The 19,265-nt window shown below is 45.5% G+C and overlaps 1 protein-coding gene across 5 annotated transcripts in view; it reads left to right on the top strand.

Annotated features, from left to right (window-relative positions):
* Positions 1-19,265, top strand: part of WDR89 (WD repeat domain 89) — a 51,060-nt gene that overhangs the window by 16,234 nt on the left and 15,561 nt on the right. For 2 of the 5 annotated variants that reach the window (XM_070065062.2, XM_051826417.3), the window contains one exon: positions 220-299. The exons of 2 other annotated variants lie outside the window; for them this stretch is intronic. The gene's annotated coding sequence lies outside the window, so the exon portion shown is untranslated. Of the gene's footprint in view, positions 1-219; positions 300-6,334; positions 6,629-19,265 lie in introns of those variants that run through there. One more of the 5 variants, XM_089322680.1, reaches the window with a different exon arrangement.

Raw genomic sequence — 19,265 nt, forward strand, 5'->3', positions numbered from 1 at the left:
GCTGCTTTACCCACTACGCCACAGTGCCAGACTCCCATTTTCTGCATTATTAATGTGGGTGCTGTGTGTGTGGCTCTCTGTAATTTTCTTCTTTAGGACCTGATGTAATCCATTTGTTCCAACTGTTTAATATGGCTATGCAGCATAAAAGTTAAACATTACTTAAGTGATGCCCGTAAGCGGCCAAGTTAAACTGGAGCTCTTCTCATTTGCCTACAGGGACCTCTGTGACCTGGGCCTGCCTCTCAGCTTTGCCTCTGCCCATGTATCCTCACACAGGATCCAGCAGGATCAAACAGGTCTCCCCTTCCCTTGCCCCCAGTCCCTTTCCATGCCCATTTTCCCTCATATCCAGTGTATTCAGAAGTCCAGTGAGCAGAATGCACCACCCTGAATGCTAAGCCAAGAAATGTAAGCCACTGGGAAGGGAGGAAAGAACCACTGATTATCATTTTGCTGTCGTGGAAATCAGGAGCACAGATTGAGCAGAGAAGCTAATGAAGTGCATTTTATATCCTCTGAATTTTAAGTCCTGTTGGTGTATGTAGACATTTAGCAACATGAAACTGAAGGTTAAGAAAGAGATTGTTTGGAGATAAGAATCTGGAAGTGGTTACTCGAAGCTTTTGGTATATGCAAAGTGAATGTCTCAAAATGGAAAGAGAGATTTTCTGCTTCAACCATTATCCCTTTAAGGGCAGAGCCACATTTTAGTTTCACTGTCTCGCTAGCACAGAAGAGTGCCTGGGGGTGGGCTTTTGCCCTAGTGATTAAGACCCCGGTTGGGACACCGCATCCTGTATCCGAGTGTCTGTGCTTGAGTCCTGACTCCACTCCTAGTTACGGTTTCCTGCTGATGCAGACCTTGGGAGGCAGCCTGTGGTGGCTCAAGTGGTTGAGTCCCCGACACTGTATGGGAGACTTGAATCCAGGTCCCAACTGCTGGTTTTGGCTTCGGTCCATCTCCCGCTGTTGAAGTCATGTAGTGAAGTCGCAGATGGGAGCTCTTATGTCTGCCTCCCAAATAAATAAATAAGTAATTAAAAAAAAAGATTTGTTTACTTATTTGAAAGAGTTACAGAGAGGTGGAGGGAGAGGGGGAGAGGGGGAGAGAGAGAAGTCTTCCATCTGCTGGTTCACTCCCCAAATGCCTGCAAGAGTCAGGGCTGAGCCAGGCCGCAGCCAAGAGCCAGGAACTACATCTGGGTCTCCCACATGAGTGGCAAGGGACCAAGCACTTGGATCGTCTTTTGCTGCTTCCAGGTACATTAGTAGGAAGCTGGATTTGAAGCAGAGGAGGGACTGGTGCGGTTCAAGTCCTGCCTCCTCCACTTCTGATCCAGCTCTCTGCTGTGGCCTGGGAAAGCAGTAGAAGATGGCCCAAGTCCTTGAGCCTCTGCACCTGCATAGGAGATCCGAAAGAAGCTCCTGGCTTCGGATCAGCCCAGCTCCGGCTGTTGCAGCCATTCAGGGAGGGGTTCGAACCTGCAGATGGAAGACTTCTCTCTCTCTTTCTGCCTCTGCCTCTACTTCTGCCTCTCTGTAACTCTTTGCCTTTCAAATAAAACAATAAATCATAATTTTTTTTTTATTTTTTTGACAGACAGAGTGGACAGTGAGAGAGAGAGACAGAGAGAAAGGTCTTCCTTTGCCGTTGGTTCACCCTCCAATGGCCGCCGCAGCCAGTGCGCTGCAGCCCGTGCACCGCGTTGATCCGAAGGCAGGAGCCAGGTACTTTTCCTGGTCTCCCATGGGGTGCAGGGCCCAAGCACTTGGGCCATCCTCCACTGCACTCCCGGGCCACAGCAGAGAGCTGGCCTGGAAGAGGGGCAACCAGGACAGAATCCAGCGCCCCGACCGGGACTAGAACCCAGTGTGCTGGCGCCGCAAGGCAGAGGATTAGCCTAGTGAGCCGCGGCGCCGGCCTATAAATCATAAATCTTTTTTTTTGTAAGTATTTTTATGAGCATTCTTTTTTAAATATTTATTTATTTGAAAGTCAGAGTTACACAGAGAGAGGTAGAGACAGAGAGAGAGGAAGAGAGAGAGTCTTCCATCCGTTGGTTCACTCCCCAGTTGGGCACAATGGCTGGAGCTGCGCCTATCCGAAGCCAGGGGCTTCCTCTGGGTCTCCCACGTGGGTGCAGGGGCCCAAGCATGCGGGCCATCTTCCACTGCTTTCCCAGGCCATACAGAGAGCTGGATTGAAATGGAGCAGCTGGGTCTTGAACTAGCGCCCATATGGGATGCTGGTGCTTCAGGCCAGGGCATTAACCCGCTGCGCCACAGTGCCAGCCCCTAAATCATAAATCTTAAAAAAAAAAAATGAAGCAGGAGCCAGGACTCAAACTGGCACTCTGATATGGGATGTAGATGTCCCAAGCTATGGTTTAACCTGCTGCACCACAATGCCTGAACCAGGAACTCATATCATTAGATATGAAGGGACACTTTCAGCAAGAGTTGAAAAAGGTAGCACCTAGGGCAGGTGTTTGGCACAGTGATTAAGACACTTAGATACGCACAGAAACTGGCACAGAAATATTTACAGCAGCTTTCCTTCTGATTGCCAAAAAATTGGAAACAAGTCCTGTCTTTCAGTAGGTGAACAAACTGTAGTACATCCATGCAGTGGAATTTAATCCAGTGACTCAGATATGTTTAAAAAGTTGAACTTTCAAGACAAAAACCGATATGGAGGAACATTAATTGCTTATTGCTTGGTCAAAGAAGCCAGTCAGAACAGGCTACATTCAGTTTGACTATTTGCCATTCTGGGAAAGGCAGTACCATAGAGACAGTTAAAAGTCAGCGATTGGCATGAGTCCATGAGATAGGGGGAGTGCGGGTAGGTGGAACATGGGATTTTTGAAGTGGTAGAATTATACCATAATAATGAATACATAATATGAATTTGTTAAAACTTGTAGTATTGCACAACACAAATAGCAAACCCTGATATACACTATGAATTTTCGCTAACTTTAAGAAGCAGCTCCTTAGTATTATGTTATATGGAAATATTCTGATTCAAACATTTGCCAACTGATAACTGATTGTTAGGGTTTTTGGTTCTGCAGTACTACAGTAAATAAATATCCTTTACAAATATTCTCTCTCTCTCTTTTTTTTTTTTTTTGGACAGGCAATTAGTGAGAGAGAGAGAGACAGAGAGAAAAGTCTTCTTTTTCTGTTGGTTCACCCCCTAAATGGCTGCCATGGCCGGTGTGCTGTGGCCGTTGCACTGCGCCGATCCAAAGCCAAGAGCCAGGTGCCCCCTCCCGGTCTCCTGTGCGGGTGCAGGGCCCGAGGACTTGGGCCATCCTCCACCGCCCACCCGGGCCACAGCAGAGAGCTGGACTGGAAGAGGAGTGACCGGGACAGAATCCGGCACCCCAACTGGGACCAGAACGCGGGGTACCAGTGCCGCAGGTGGAAGATTAGCCAAGTGAGCCACGGCACTGGCCTACAAATATTCTTGAACACATACGATACATGCACACATACTTGGTTTTTGATAGATTTCTTCTATATATGAGATTGTTGGATTCAGGAAGACATCCAATTCTTGTATTTTCATGTAACATGAGAATAGTTGCTTTAAGAATTTATACCTCCAATTAAAACGTTTAAAAAAGTTTATTTCATCACATCCATGCCAGCTTTGATATTAATGTTTAAAATTTTTGCCAATCTGATAAGTGAAAAATAGTATCCTATTTTGTTTCTTGAACTACAAATAACATCAAATCTCTATTTGTTTTTATTGTCCGTTTAAATTTGCCCTTTTATGACTTGACTGCTTCCTTCAGTCATCTGTTTGGATTGTTCCTTTTCATATTAAGGGTATTGGCTCCTTAACGTTTCATGTATTATAAACTTTTCTGCCAATCTCACTTTTCTTTCAGTGGGCTTTTCAACATGTGGGCTCTTTGCTTTTGTGTAATCAGACCTTTCACATTTTTCCTTTATGAAATGTGGTTTTGCTTTAAGAGTCCTCTTCTAATCCAGGATTTTATTTTCTGCTTGTTTTATCTGTGTTAACAATGTGGATCTTCCACGTTTCTCTGCAATGAGCAGTTAGAAAAAGCAGGACTTTTTATTTACATTTACGTCTTTGTTAATACACACATAGTGTAAGGTCTACAGCTCTAGGGTGCAGCTCAGTGAACTTTCATAGACAGAACACATCCGTGCCTCCACCGCTGTGGTCACTGGGGAGTCCCCTCTCACTCATCCCTACTAAAGTTGACCACCCTTGTTTGCCTATGTCTTTTTTAAGTTTTGATAGCCTCTGGGGATGTGAGGCCAAGTTTGTTGAAGTTTAGTTCATATTCAGATTCACCCTTTATTAAGCAATGGTGAAGTCTGATGAGTTGACAGATGTACGTATGGGACTGCACAGGGCTGTGCAACCACCAGCTGGATTAAGAAGTAGAGCACTGGGACTTCGGTCGTGGTGCAGTGGGTTAAGTGCCATCCACGGCACCAGCATCCCATATGGACACCGGTTCTAGTCCCGGCTGCTCCACTTCCGATCCAGCTCTCTGCTGTGGCCTGGGAAAGCAGTAGAAGATGGCCCAGGTCATTGGGTTCCTGCACCTACATGGGAGACCCAGATGAGGCTCCCGGCTTTGACCTGGCTCAGCCCTGGCTGTTGCGGCCATTTCGGGAGTGAACTCTCTCTCTCTCTTTGCCTCTCTGTAACTCTTTCAAATAAAAAGATAAATCTTTGGAAAAAAAAGAAGTGGAATGTTTCCATCACCCCATGACGTTTCCTGTACCCCTTCACAGTGCCTTCCTCCTAACTTCAGCCCCTGGCAATCGCTGCTCTGATTCCAAGTCCCTATCACTCTGCCTTTTCGAGCATGTCAAAGAATTTTATATATATACATATACACATAAATATGTATAAAATATGTTGCCTTGAATGCTGCATATTTCACTGATTGTTCCTTGTGTATTGCTGAGTCAGATTTCCATAATGTGAATAGACCACAGTTTGTCTGTTCATCAGACTGCAGGTATTTATGTTTCCATTTGCTGTTATGCATAAAGTGGTGATGAACTTTGTGTATAGGTCTTTGTGTTACATATGATTTTAATTCTCTTGAGCAAATATGTAAAAATAGGATTTCTGGGTGTGCATTTTACTTCATAAGAAACTATCAAATTGCTTTCCAAAGTGGCTGTACCTTTTATTTATTTTTTTTTAAGATTTTATTTATATGGGAGGTAGAGTTACAGACAGAAAGAGGAACAGAGAAAAGTCTTTCAGCTGCTGGTTCACTCCCCAAATGGCCACAACAGCCAGAGCTGAGGCGATTTGAAGCTAGGAGCCAGGAGCTTTTTCCGGATCTCCCGTGCAGGTGCAGGGACCCAAGCAATTGGGCCATCTTCCACTGCTTTCCCAGGCCATAAGCTGGGTCGGAAGAGGAGCAGCTGGGACATGAACTAGCACCCATATGCGATGCCAGCACTGCTGGCGGAGGCTTAACCCACTATGCCACAACACTGGCCCCGCCTGTACCATTTTACCATCAATGTATGACAGCCGCTGTTGGTTTGCATTCTTGCTTGCACTTGGAATTATCAGTCATTTTAAGTGGTAGTCAGGTTAGTAGATGTGCAGTATTATCCTATTGTATGTGTATGTTTAGAGATTTCATTATTTATTTGACAGAGAGAGAGAGAAGGAAAGGCAGAAAGATCTTCCGTTTGTGGTTTACTCCCTAAATGGCTGCAGCTTCCAGGGGTAGGCCAAGCCAAAGTCAGGAGCTCCAGCCTGGCCTCCTACACAGGTGCTGGGGTCCAAACACTTGGGCCATCTTCCACCGCTCTCCCACGCACATTTGCAGGCAGCTGGATCAGAGGTGGAGTCAGGTCTGGAAGTGGTACTCTGATATAAGATACTGGCATCTCAAGCAGTAGCTTAACCTGCTGCACTACAATACCTGCACTTTTATTGTGCTTTTAATTTGCATATCCCTGAGGACTGAAGGCTGTCGCTCCCCGTCTTCGTGGAGGAACGACACAGGACCCTGCGCTGTTCTTTCGTCTGCTCGGCCCTCCCCGGGTTTGCTGCTGGTTCTTCCCGGGTTGGCTACCATCCCTTCCACCTCCGTGGAAGGGCGGTTCCCCCTGCCACATTCCCCACTTCTGCGGGGGAGCGGCACACCGCCGGCCGGCTCTCTCGGGGGCTGCACAGGTGTTCCCCTTAGATGTTCCTGGTGCATGTTGTCTCTCTCCTCCTTTATAGTCCTCTTCCACCAATCCCAACTCTGCTACCCACACGCCGAGTACGCTGCTCTCCTCCAATCAGGAGCAGGTCCCACAGTTTATTGGTTGAACTGGAGGCAGCTGTGTAGAAGCTGTTTCCCTTCTCAGCGCCATATTGTGGGAGAGCAGATGCATAGAATAAGTCTTAATTCCAGTAACTTAGTCTAGTCCGAGTTGCTCCCAGTTGCTCCCCACAGAAGGCGCTGAGTTTCTTTCCATGTGCTGTTTGTCATCCATATGCTTTTTCTTGATGAAGTCTGTTAAAATATTTTACCACTTTAATTGGGTAATTTTTGTCTCATTGGCTACAAGACTTCTTTGTATATTCTTGATACAAGTTCTTTCTCAGGTATGTGCTTTGCAAGTGTGTTCTCCCAATCTAGTTTGCAAATTTGTTTTTTAACTGTTTTTGAAAAAGCAGAAGTTCTAAATTTTAATTGTCAAAATTTTCTTTCGTGGTTTATGCTCTTTATTTTTTTTTAAAGATTTTATTTATTTATTTGAGAGGTAGAATTACAGACAGTGAGAGAGAGAGACAGAGAGAAAGGTCTTTCATTCGTTGGTTCACTCCCTAAATGGCCGCAACAGCAGGGGCTGGGCTGATCCAAAGCCAGGAGGCAGGAGATTCTTTCAGGTCTCCCACACGGGGTCAGGGGCCCAAGGACTTGGGCCATCTTCTGTTGCTTTCCCAAGCCATAGCAGAGAGCTGGAATCGGAAGTAGAGGAGCTGGGACTCAAACCAGTATCCATATGGGATGCCAGTGCCATAGGCGGAGGATTAACCTACAGCGCTGCAGCACCGACCCCCTTTATGTTCTAGTGATATTTACCTAACCAAAGAACAGTTTTTTCCTAGAAGTTTTGTAATTCTTACATTTAGGTCTATTTTGAGTTAATACTCATTTTGATTTTCCCTTTGTCTGATATTAGTAAGTCACTGCAGCTTTCTTCTTATTTGCATGTATATCTTTTTCCATATACTTTTAACCTATTTGTGCCTTTTGTAATTATTGATATGGGATTCAGATCTACAGATTATTTCTGTATTTTCTGTTTTTCTCATCAATTCCAGATTCCTTTTTCTTTTCTTTTCTTTTCTTTTCTTTGTCTTTGTCTGTTTCTTTTTCTTTTTCTTTTTCTTTTTTTGACAGTCAGAGTTAGACAGTGAGAGAGACAGAGGGAAAGGTCTTCCTTCTGTTGGTTCACTCCCCAAATGGCTGCTATGGCTGGCGCACCGCGCTGATCCGAAGCCAGGAGCCAGGTGCTTCCTCCTGGTCTCCCATGGGGTGCAGGGCCCAAGCACTTGGGCCATCCTCCACTGCCCTTCCAGGCCGCAGCAGAGAGCTGGACTGGAAGAGGAGCAACCGGGACAGAAACGGCGCCCCAACCGGGGCTAGAACCCGGTGTGCCGGCACCACAGGTGGAGGATTAGCCTAGTGAGCCGTGGCACCGGCCTCCTGCCTTCTTTTTGATTGAGCATTTTTTTATTATTCCATTTTATTTCCATAGTTGGTTTGTGAGTTGTTTTTCTAGTGGTTGGTCTAGGGTTTGCAATAAGAGCCTTAACTTGTTCAATGCTCCCTTGAAATAGTACACCGTTTTATGTTTTAAGAACCTGAAAGTATTATGCTTCTATTTCCCCCTTTCTGTTCTCTATTGCTGTTACAGATTTCACTTTATGGATGCTATAAATTCCTCAGCATGTTATTAATAGTTTTTGCTTTAGATACTTTTAAGGAAAATTAAGAAAGGAAAAAAGTCTTACATTTACATTGTTTTTACAATTTCCAGTGTATTTTATTTCTTTGTATCAGTCCAGATTTCCATCTAGTATTCTGGTTGAACAACATTTCTAGTTTTGCAGATATGCTAGCAATGAATCTTCTCTTTGAATGTTTTTCTGTAATCCTCGGTTTTGGAAAAGGGATTTGGCTTCCCAATTTACACAGACAGTTAAATCCCAAATCACAAGTTGATGGTATTGAGAATGGACACTTGGTTCAACTAGGGAGTCTAAAAGCAGAGCCTTTGGTAAGTGCTTGGATTGGGTGTGTTACCACAGTGGCTGTGTTAGGGGCGCTCACAGAGACGTGGACACGAACATGCTCCCTGTCTGCTCCCTGGCTCACCACATGGCCTCTCCCACCATGGTCAGTGCTCCCCGGCTCACCACATGGCCTCTCCCACTGTCATCCGTGCTCCCTGTCTGCTCCCTGGCTCACCACATGGCCTCTCCCACCATGGTCAGTGCTCCCTGGCTCACCACATGGCCTCTCCCACTATCATCAGTGCTCCATGTCTGCTCCCTGGCTCACCACATGACCTCCTCCCACCGTCGTCAGGCCATGCTGACTGGCCAGGTCAGTAAGGCCGCCCTATCTTGGACTGTGAACCTCCAAACATGAGCAAAAATAAACCTTCCTCAGATGTTTGTTATAGTGATGAAAATTGAATACAGGGATTTTTGTTGAATACAGAGCTTTGTGTTGACAGGTTATTTTTTTCCCCAATGCTTTTAAAGTGTCATTCCTTTGTTCTCCGGCTTGCATAGTTTTGGATGAGAAGTCCCATCCACTGATTCTACTGTGGATCAAAAATATTATTTTAAAAAAGGTATCCATTAAATGTGTACAGACTTTGCTTTCTTGTCATTACTTCCCAGATAGTACAGTTTAATAACAATTTACATAGCATTTACATTGTTCAACTTTTTTTAAGAAACATTTATTTATAAGAAATATTTATTTATTTGAAAGGCAGAGTTTGATAAATATATACATGTATATATAAATATATATATATATAGAGAGAGAGAGAGAGAAAGAGAGAGGGAGCGAGGGAGAGAGAGAGAGAGAGAGCGTCCACTTGCGGGATTCACTCCCCAGATGCCTGCAATGGTTGGAGCTGGGCCAGTCTGAAGCCAGGAGCCCGGAGCTTCCTCCGAGTCTCCCACGTGGTGCAGTGGCCCAAGGATTTGGGCCATCTCTCACTGCTCTCCCAGGATATAGCAGAGAGCTGGATTGGAAGTGGAACAGCTTGGACTTGAACTGCGCCCATATGGGATTGTGCTGCAGGCAGCAGCTTAACCTGCTACGCCCCAGTGCCAGCCCCCGTTGTTAGGTACTACAAGTAACCTAGAGATGACTTAAGTACTGCTTGCAAATATTATGCCCGTTACACGGGACGTGCACAGCAACAGATCTCCGTGTCGGTGGGTTCTGGAGCCAGCCCCCGCGTGGACACAGAGGTGACTGAAAGGCTGACCTTTGCTCCTTTGGCTCAGTGCTGCTTTTCTCTTTGTTTTTGCTTCTCAGAAGTTTGACGGTGGATCCGGGAATGTCTGCCTGTCTGTCTCTGTCTCACTGTGTGTGTGTGTGTCTGAGTCTGTCTGTCCGTCCTTATCCTGAGCTGCCTGGATCTGTGTTTTGGCCAGTGTCTCGTAGATGTTTCTTTAGTCTTTTTGGCACTTGATTTATATGTACGTTGGACTGTGTGATGTTCCATAACTCAGGGATGCTCTGTGTGGGTTTTTTCCCCAACTCACTTGCATTTCCTTTGGTATTCAGTTTGGATCATTCAAAAAAAAATTCTTGTAAAGGCTTTATTAATTTATTTGAAAGGCAAAGCAACAGAAAGAGAGAAGAAGCATGAGCAAGAGAGAACGATACCTTCTCTCCACTGGTTCACTCCCCAGATGGCCAGGAGCCAGCAGCCCCATGCTGCTCTCCCACACAGGTGACAAGGGCCCGAGCACCTGGGCCGTCTTTCCAGGCATTAGCAAGAATCAGAAGCAGACAGCACGAGTGCCGGTATGAGGTGCCAGCATTGGTAAGCACCGGGTTAAGCTGCCGCACCAAGCGCTGGCCCCAGTTTGGATCGTCTTCGTGACCGTAATCAAGTTTACTGATTCTTCCTCCAGCTGCTTTGAGACTACTGATAAGCCCTTTGAAAGAATTCTTCATCTTTTATATGGTGTTTATTTTAATTCTTATTTTCATCTCTCTACTGAAAGAGAAACTCCATCTGTTCATAGTTTTTGTCCACTTGATCTCTTAATCATAGTTTTTTGTTTTTTTTTTTTTCAATTTAAAAATTGAAGAATAACTTGTGTAACATTGACCATTTTAGGCTGTGAGACTCTAGGGAGCCTTCCCCTGCTAGTTCAGGTGCTCACGTCGCACTCTGGCGTGCCCGGGTTCCGCACGCAGGTCTGGCACTGACTGCAGCTGCTTGTTGCTGTGAACCCGGGGAGGCAGCAGGGAGGCCCGGGTAATTAGGTTCCTGCCACCTTCGCGGGAGGCCTGGGTCGGGATCCCAGCTCTTGGCTTCTGCCTGCCCCAGCTCCAGCTGTTGTGGATAATTGCGGAGACCATCAGTGAATGAAAGTTCCGTCTTTTCTCTTCCCCTGTCTGCCTCTTGAATAAATACATTTTTACAAAATTAAAAGGAAAGAATTAAAGTGTATAACTGCATGGTTTTTAGTGTGATCATAGTGTTGTGTAGCCATTACTACTGTATAATTCCAGAAGATTTTTACCACCTAAAAAATAGAAATTCCATATTCCCAATTTCCCCCTCCATCTGTTTCTGTTCAATTTCCTATCATCGATATTTCATCTAAATAGAATCCTGTGGTCTTTGTGTCTTTCACATAACATAAGATTTTCAAGAATCATCCTGGTTGAAGCATGTATCAATATTTCAGTCATTTTTAGGGCCAAATAATATTCCATTATATGGCTGCATGTACCACATTTTGTTCATTCATTAGTTGATGGACATTTGACTTATTTCCATTTCTTAGCTATTGTGGATAATACTACTCAACATTCATGCATGAACATATGGTTAATTTTTTTTTTTTTTTATTAGGGAGAGTTAGAGAAAGACAGAGAGAAAGGTCTTCCTTCCGATGGTTCACCCCCCAAATGGCCGCTACGGCCAGCACGGCACCGATCTGAAGCCAGGAGCCAGGTGCTTCCTCCTGGTCTCCCATGGGGTGCAGAGCCCAAGCACTTGGGCCATCCTCCACTGCCTTCCCGGGCAGGGAGCTGGATTGGAAGAGGAGCAACCGGGACTAGAACCCGGTGCCCATATGGGATGCCGGCACCGCAGGTGGAGGATTAACCAAGTGAGCCACGGCACCGGCCCCTAACATATGGTTAACTTTATGAGAAATTGCTAGCCTAGACATTGGTAAATTCTGTATTCCCACCAGCAGTGTGTAAGGGGTCTAATTTCTTCATTTCCTTCTTTAAAACGCTGTATTTGCTTATTAATTTAAAAGGCAGAGCAATGGAGAGAGAGAGACAGAGAGATCTTCCACCTGCTAGTTCACTCCCCAGATGGTTATAATAGCTAGATCTGGGCCAGGCCAGAGCCAGGAGCCAGAAACTCCATCCAGGTCTCCCACATAGGGCCCAAATACTTGGGCCATTTTCCGCTGCCTTTCCAGGAGCATTAGCAGGAAGCTGGGTCAGAAGCAGACATCAGGGGCTGGTGCTGTGGCGCAGTGGGTTAAAGCCCCCGCCCACAGTGCTGGTAAACCATATGGGCACCGGTTCTAGTCCCGGCTGCTCCACTTCCGATCCAGTTCTCTGCTATGGCCTGGGAAAGCAGTAGAAGATGGTCCAACTCTTTGGCCTCCTGTACCCACATGGGAGACTCGGACGAAGCTCCTGGCTTTGTATCAGCTCAGCTGTGGCCATTGCGGTCACTTGGAGAGTGAACCAGCAGAATGGACTACCTCTCTCTCTCTGGTTCTATCCCTCCCTGTAACTCTGTCTTTCAAAATAAATAAATCTTTAAAAATAATAATAATAAAAAAGCAGATGTCAGGACTCAAACCTGTACTCTGATACAGCTTAACCTGCTGCACTGAATGCCAGCTCCCACTTTCTTTCTTTCTTTAAGATTTGTTTTATTTATTTGAAAGGCAGAGTTACAGGGAGGAGAGAGAGGGAAGGAGGGAGGGAGGGAGGGAGAGAGGTCTTCCATCCGCTGGTTCACTCCCCCATGGCTGCCACGGCCGAGTTTAACCGAACCTCAGCTTCTTAACTGCTAGGCTGAACACCCACTCCCGGTTGCCTCGTTTCTTGACAATCTGTTGGTTTCTTTTAGACCATGTCTTTGTCTCTTTAAGGCTGGATTCTGGACATGATACATGGAACAGTAGAGACTGAGATAAACACTGTTGACCTGTGGAATGGACACCTCCACGCTTTTGCCCCGCCCTGAGTGTTGGGGCTTGAACAGTCTGATCGGCTAGGGTTTTGTTGTTGCTATAGTCACTTGAACTCACTTCCGCTGGGCCTGGGATGCTGGAGAGTTTCTCTTGAGCTTGCTGCACTCTGTTTCAGCTGGTGCCGCTTCCCTGTGCCGGGCAGGGGCTTCTCTCTGCTCTGGTTCCTCTTCCCCAGCGATAGTGAACATTCTTTACTCGATGTGATGAGTGTTCTTCGTACATAGTGGGAGCAGGGAGTCATTCTCCTGGATGTGTTTTTGTTTTGGGATTTTTTTTCAAATTTGTAAAATATTCTATATCTACATTTATTCTATATCTACATTGTTAACTTGACTAGCTAAGAAAATTCTAGGTTAGAAATAATTTTCAGGCCGGCACCGCAGCTCACTAGGCTAATCCTCCGCCTGTGGCGCCTGCACCGTGGGTTCTAGTCCCGGTTGGGGCACCGGATTCTGTCCCGGTTGCCCCTCTTCCAGGCCAGCTCTCTGCTATGGCCAGGGAGTGCAGTGGAGGAAGGCCCAAGTGCTTGGGCCCTGCACCCCATGGGAGACCAGGATAAGCACCTGGCTCCTGGCTTCGGATCAGTGTGGTGTGCCGGCCATAGCGGCCATTTGTGGGGTGAACCAATGGAAGGAAGACCTTTCTGTCTCTCCCTCTCACTGTCTAACTCTGCCTGTCAAAAAAAAAAAAAAAAAAAAAAAGGAAAGAAAGAAAAGAAAGAAAGAATGAATGAATTTTCATCCAGCACTTTGAAGGTATTATGCCGCATTTGCCCTGTAGGTGCTGTTGAGATTCCATTGTGATTCTTCAGTTTGGGTGACCTCTTTTTTCTGTGGATGCTTTCACCTTTTTATTTTCCCTTTATCTCCATATTCTGAAATTTTAAGATATATGCACATTGAGACAGGTCTTTTAAAATGTTAATTGGTATCCTCTTTGCTAGACACTTTTTTCCTCCTTATTCTCTCCTTTTGGACTTAATATTTTAGGGTATTTGTTTTTCTACATTGCGCAAGTCCTTTGATTCTCTTTCTTATTTTCCTTCTCTCTCTCTCTCTCTTTAAACTATAACTACTTTATTTATTTGAAAGGTGGAGTGACAGAGAAAGAGATCTTCCATCTGCTGGCTCACTCACCAAATACCCACCACCACGAGGCCTGGGCCAGACTGAAGCTAGGAACCAGCATCTTCATCTGGGTCTCCCTTATGAGTGGCAGGAACCCAGTACTCGGGCCTTCATCCACTACCTGCTCAGCACATTAGCAGGAAGCTGGGTCAGAATTGGAAGCAGGAGTGGATCTCAGGCACACTGATCTGGGGTGCAGGTGTCCTGAGCGGTGGTTTAACCCACTGCACCACAATGCCTGCCTCCTTGTCTTTTCCATTCCTCAGCTGCATCTTTCAGCTCTTCTATAGATTTCTCTATTTTTGCTATCTTATTTTTAATTTTCAGGAACTCTTTCTTATTCTCTGAATGTTCTTACTGTTTGTTGAAATGTGAGATACAATAAAAAGCTTGGTGAATTTCCTGTCGTGCCTGTATAGGCGCCATGCTAATCTTCCCTGTCATGCCAGTTTCCGAATGTTTGCTGCTGAAGCCAGCATCATGATGTGTTTTGAGATCTTTGGGGGCCGGTGCTATGGCGCAGTGGGCTAAGCCTCCACCTGCAGCACTGGCATCCCATATGGGTGCTGGTTGGTATCCTGGCTGCTTCTCTTCTGATCCAGCTTTCAGCTATGGCCTGGGAAGGCAATAGAAGATGGCCCGAGTGCTTGGACCCCTGCACCCACGTGGGAGACCCAAAGCTCTTGGCTCCTTGCTTTGGATTGCCTCCACTCCGGCTGTTGTGGCAATTTGGGGAGTGATCCAGCGGATGGAAGACCTCTCTCTGTAACTCTCAAATAAATAAATAAAATCTTTTTTTAAAAAAGAAAAAGATTTCCAAATGTATACTTCTGTGTATAATCACCATCCAGAAAATTCCCTCGTTGTATTTCCTTGTCTGTACCCCTCAAAAACTAACTAGTATTCTGACTTCTACTGTTATAGATTTGTTTTGCCTGTTCTTGTTTTTCTCTTAAAAATTTCATTTACTTATTTTCATTGTATTTGAAAGACAGAAAGAGACAGAGAGTTCTCCCATCCGCTGGTTAATCCCCCAGATGCCTGCAGCAGCCAGAGCTGAGCCAGCTGGGAGCAAAGAGCCCGTAACTTTCATCTGGGTCTCCCACCTGGGTGGCGGGGACCCAACAGTTTGAGCCATCACCTGCTGCCTGGCAGGGTGCACACTGACAGGAAGCTGTGTTCATAACTGGCACTTGGGCCCGGCCCCGCTGAGCTGGGATGTGGGCGTCCCGAGCAGCATCTTCACCACTATGCGGAACACCAGCTCCTGTTGTGCCTGGTCTTAACTGTATACATGAATCGTACTGCACTCTCTGTGTTAGACTTCCTTCAGCAGCGGTTCTGAGATTACCCATATTGTGGGGTGAAACAGTTTGTCTCTTTGCTGTGTAGGATTTCATTGTGTTAATCTATCTCGATTTATCGGTAAAGCCTCAACAATTGGATAATTATCTAATTAATCATATAATTAACTTAAAAGCTTTGAATTATCCTAAAAGTGGACTGACAACGTTATACTTGCTTGTTGCTTAGGACAGATACCTCAGTAGCATTTCTGAGGCCTCTGCTCATACATTCTTTCTAGGAAATTCTGTTTGCTGTTCTCTGATTGTTGTGACCTGAATCCAGCCATGTCCCCTCACCACCATAGCTCTTGCCCAGAATTTTGCACACAAAACTCTTCCCTTTTTTTGAAATAAAAAAATATTAATTTTAATTTTGAAAGTCATAGTTACAGTTTTGAAAATCACAGTTACATAGTTACGAGAGGAGGAAAGAGAGATCTTTCATCTACTGGTTCACTCCCCAGATGCAGCCAAACCTGGGCCAGGCTAAAATCAAAAGCCAGGAGCTTCTTCCAGGTCTCCCACATGGGTAGCAGAGGCCCAAGCAACAACTTGGACCATCTTCTGCTACTTTTCCCAGGCCATTAGCAGGGAGTTGGATTGGAAGTGGAGTGGCCGGAACACTGTCCAGCACCTTTATAGGATGCAGGCATTGTGGCAGGGGGTTACACACTACGCCACAGCCCCGGCCCCTGTCACTCTTACTGCAAAGTCTGTTCTCCAGACAGCAACCAGACACAGATGGGTCACAGAGTCTGCCTGCAGGGCTTGCTTTCTCACAGGTGAGTGAGGTCTAGCATTCTCAGCGCCCTCCACAAAGCTCTTAGCTGGCTCTAGTTAGCTCTTTAGCCTCCTTTCCTGCACGACTCACCCTTTCTGTGACTCGGCTAGAGCTCTGCTGGTTACTTGCTGTTTCTCTCTGCCCCGCATAACCAGTTCCTTGCTCCTCCTTTCACTCTGGTCTCATGGGAGGGGCTTTCCTTTAATGATGGAATCTAAAAAGCCCTTTCTGTCTCATTTTTCTTGGCTTGCTCTTCATTATCTTTTTGTAGCACTCATTGACAGATATATTTTATTATAATTAGCTGTTTGTCTTTTTATAAAAAAATTTATTACTTGAAAGAGTTATACAGAGAGAGAGAGAGAGAAAGAGAGAGAGAGATCAATATTCCATCCAGTGGTTCACTCCCCAGAAGGCTGCAGAGGCCAGGACTGGGCCAGGCTGAAACCAGGAGCCAGCAGTTTTTCTAGGTCTCCCACGAGGCTGGCAGGGGTCCAGACACTTTAGCCTCCTTCTGCTTTTCCCAGGCTAGTATCAGGTGGTGGATGGGAAGTGGAGCAGCCGGGATTTGAACTGATGTCCATATGGGATGCCGATGACACAGGCGGCAGCTTTACTGGCTATGTATTCTTCTGCCATCCTCCATGAAGACAGGACTTTGTGTTCTTTGTTGAATCTAGACCTGTCTCTCAAAACGCTTCATGTGGCACAGTGTGGGGGCTAAGCTGCCATCTGCAGTGCCGGCATCCCATAAGGGCGCTGGTTCAAGTCTCAGCTGCTCCACTCTGATCCAGCTCACTGCTGATGGCCTGGGAAAGCAGTGGAGGATGGCCCAAGTGCTTGGGCCCCTGCACCCATGTGGGAGACCCAGATGAAGCTTCTGGGTCCTGGCTTCAGCTTGGCCCAGCCCTGGCCGCTATAGCCATTTAAATAGTGAACTGGAGGATGGAAGATCTCTGTCTCTCTTTCTCTCTCCGTAATTCTGATTTTCAAATAAATAATAAATAAATAAATCTTTAAAAATTATCTCTGATATTTTAAATAGGGCAACTCTTTGGGACCTTTGAGTAGATTTAATGTTGGCATTTATCAGTTTCTGACTGTAACATGTACTATTCAAGTAGCTGGCTCTTTGGTAATGTTAACATCATCCTGTAATAGTGCATAGTTCTTTTTATATTTCCTCTTTTTGCAGTTCTTAAAAACAGCCTTTGATTTGCATATATATATGTATGTGTGTGTGTATATATATATATAAAGATCATTTATTTCAAGGGCAGAGTGACAGGGGGAGAGAGAGAGACAGAGACAGACAGACAGACAAGGAGATTTTCCTTCTGCTAATTGCCTCTTCCAGATGGCTTTTGACAGCCAGGGCTGGGCCAGGCTGAGGCTAAGAACTCCATCTGGGTCTCCCATACGGATGGCAGGGCCTCACGTACTTAGGTTATCTTTCTTTGCCTTCCCAGGTGCTTTAACAGGGAGCTGGATGGGAAGTAGAGCAGCCAGGCCTGGAATCATTCACTGGATATGGGACCTGGTATCACAGACAGCAATTTAACCCACTGTGCCACCAAATCAGCCTCTGCTTACTGCTTTTTGCCTTTTTTTTTTTTTTAACTTAAGTGGCAGAGAGAGAGAGAGAGAGCGAGCAAGCTTCCACCTGTCCGTTCACTCCCCAAATGTTTGCAGTGGCTGAACTTGGGAGCTGGGAATCCAACCCAGGCCTCCCATATGGGTGGCAGATACCCAACCACTTGAGCCATCACCTGCTTCCTCCTAGGGTGTGCCTTCCCAGGCAGCTAGAATCAGATCCAGAGCTAGGGTTGAACCCAGGCATTCCTGTGTGAGATAGGAGTGTCCCAATTGGGAGCCTAACCACTGGGCAAAACCACCACCCCTGCTTAATTTTTAAAGCTGCTTTTCAGAATTCAAGAAAGAAGAAATAGTAAACACATAGTACCAGTTCAAGAATTGGATTTCTCCACATTGCTTCTAACTGTTCCAAATTAAGGCATCTGGTGACTGGGGAAGTTGGGTTTTGTTCTGTTTGGTTAGCCAGCTGGTTGTTCTGGAAGGGGGAAGGCAGTGCATTGTTCTCATTGAAAGAAGCTGGTGTAAATGGTGACTTCTGGGTGGAAGATTGACTTGGAAAACTGGACATCTCAGGCTGTTAGGAAAAAATAATTGTTTAAAAATGCTTTGGGTGTTATATCTGGAATCTGAGGCATAATCTCACACTGTGTGAGAAGTGTGTGTCATTCCCTCCCCCTTTTCCTTGGTAACAGAGTCCTGCACTTTAAAAAATTGTTCTTTTCCTAAGAATTTTAGTGTATTTGATGCACGGGATGCCATATGTTGCTGCAACCGGTATCTTGAACATTCATGTGAATAAGAATAACATATTCAGACTCACTAAGCAAGGTTAATTTACATTAAATCTCAGTCATTAATGAGTATGAAATTTAAAATTATATTAGTTGTAGCAGATGTCAGTTTAGCATACCTTCTACTAAATATTCAGCCCTTCTTTCCAGTTTAAAACAAATGGTTCTTTGGCGAATTGTTTTAAAGACAATTCTGTGTTAGTTTGAAATATACACATGAATTTCTCTAGCTCCTTGCTATAAAAGTTTCCTGGGAAAGATGCTACTGAAATGAATGCAGTGTGTGCTTTTGAAATTTACTTGTTTATTTGATAGGCAGGGAAATAGAGCAGGAGGGACAAATAGAGGGCTCCCCAGAAGCCCCTGACAGCCAGGGCTGGGCAAGGTTCAAAAGCCAGCCGCTCAGTTCAGGTCACCCACGTGGGTGGCACGAACTCAAGTTACTTGAGCCATCACTGATCTGATTAGTGGGACCTGGAGTCAGGAGCCAGAGCTGGGTGTTGGTCCAGGTGTTCTGACGTGGGATACAGGCGTCTTAACCAGTCTTCACCAGGCTGAATGCCCATCCCCAGTGGGTGCTTTTTAGCCGAAGATACTGTTTCCTATTTGGGACATACTGGCGATGCATACGAGCAGTTCCCATTTCACTCTCTTCAGTTTCCCTGAAATGTTAGCAGCCAGAATCCTAAGCTTCCCTTGTGCAGTTTTGTTTCAGATAAGTCGACATGACTGGTAAAGAATAAGTCTTTTCATGTCCAGTATGGAATTTTTGTGAGTAGACTTTTCTGAGTTCCCCCTGGCTGTGCCACTGGTGCGTGGCATTAAACGTTTACACCTGCTGCTTCCAGGCACTCTGCTATTTCCCCTTCTAAAAAAGTTAACATGTGTGCTTATGTAGAGGTATGAAAGAGCATGACATCCAGGCACTGTAGAGGAGGTATAGTTACAGGAATTGACAGCGGAGCAAGAAGTGAACTTTACTGCTTATTAACTATACTTTTCTCATCAGTAAAACTGACTAAATAGCACTTACAGGAATGTTATAAGGTGACCATCATCATTAAAAATTACAACACGAGGGGCTGGTGCTGTGGCTTAGCA

The sequence above is a fragment of the Oryctolagus cuniculus genome, chromosome 20, assembly GCF_051225735.1.
Source record: "Oryctolagus cuniculus isolate XC-2025 breed Fujian yellow rabbit chromosome 20, ASM5122573v1, whole genome shotgun sequence".
In the NCBI taxonomy this organism is placed as follows: domain Eukaryota; kingdom Metazoa; phylum Chordata; class Mammalia; order Lagomorpha; family Leporidae; genus Oryctolagus; species Oryctolagus cuniculus.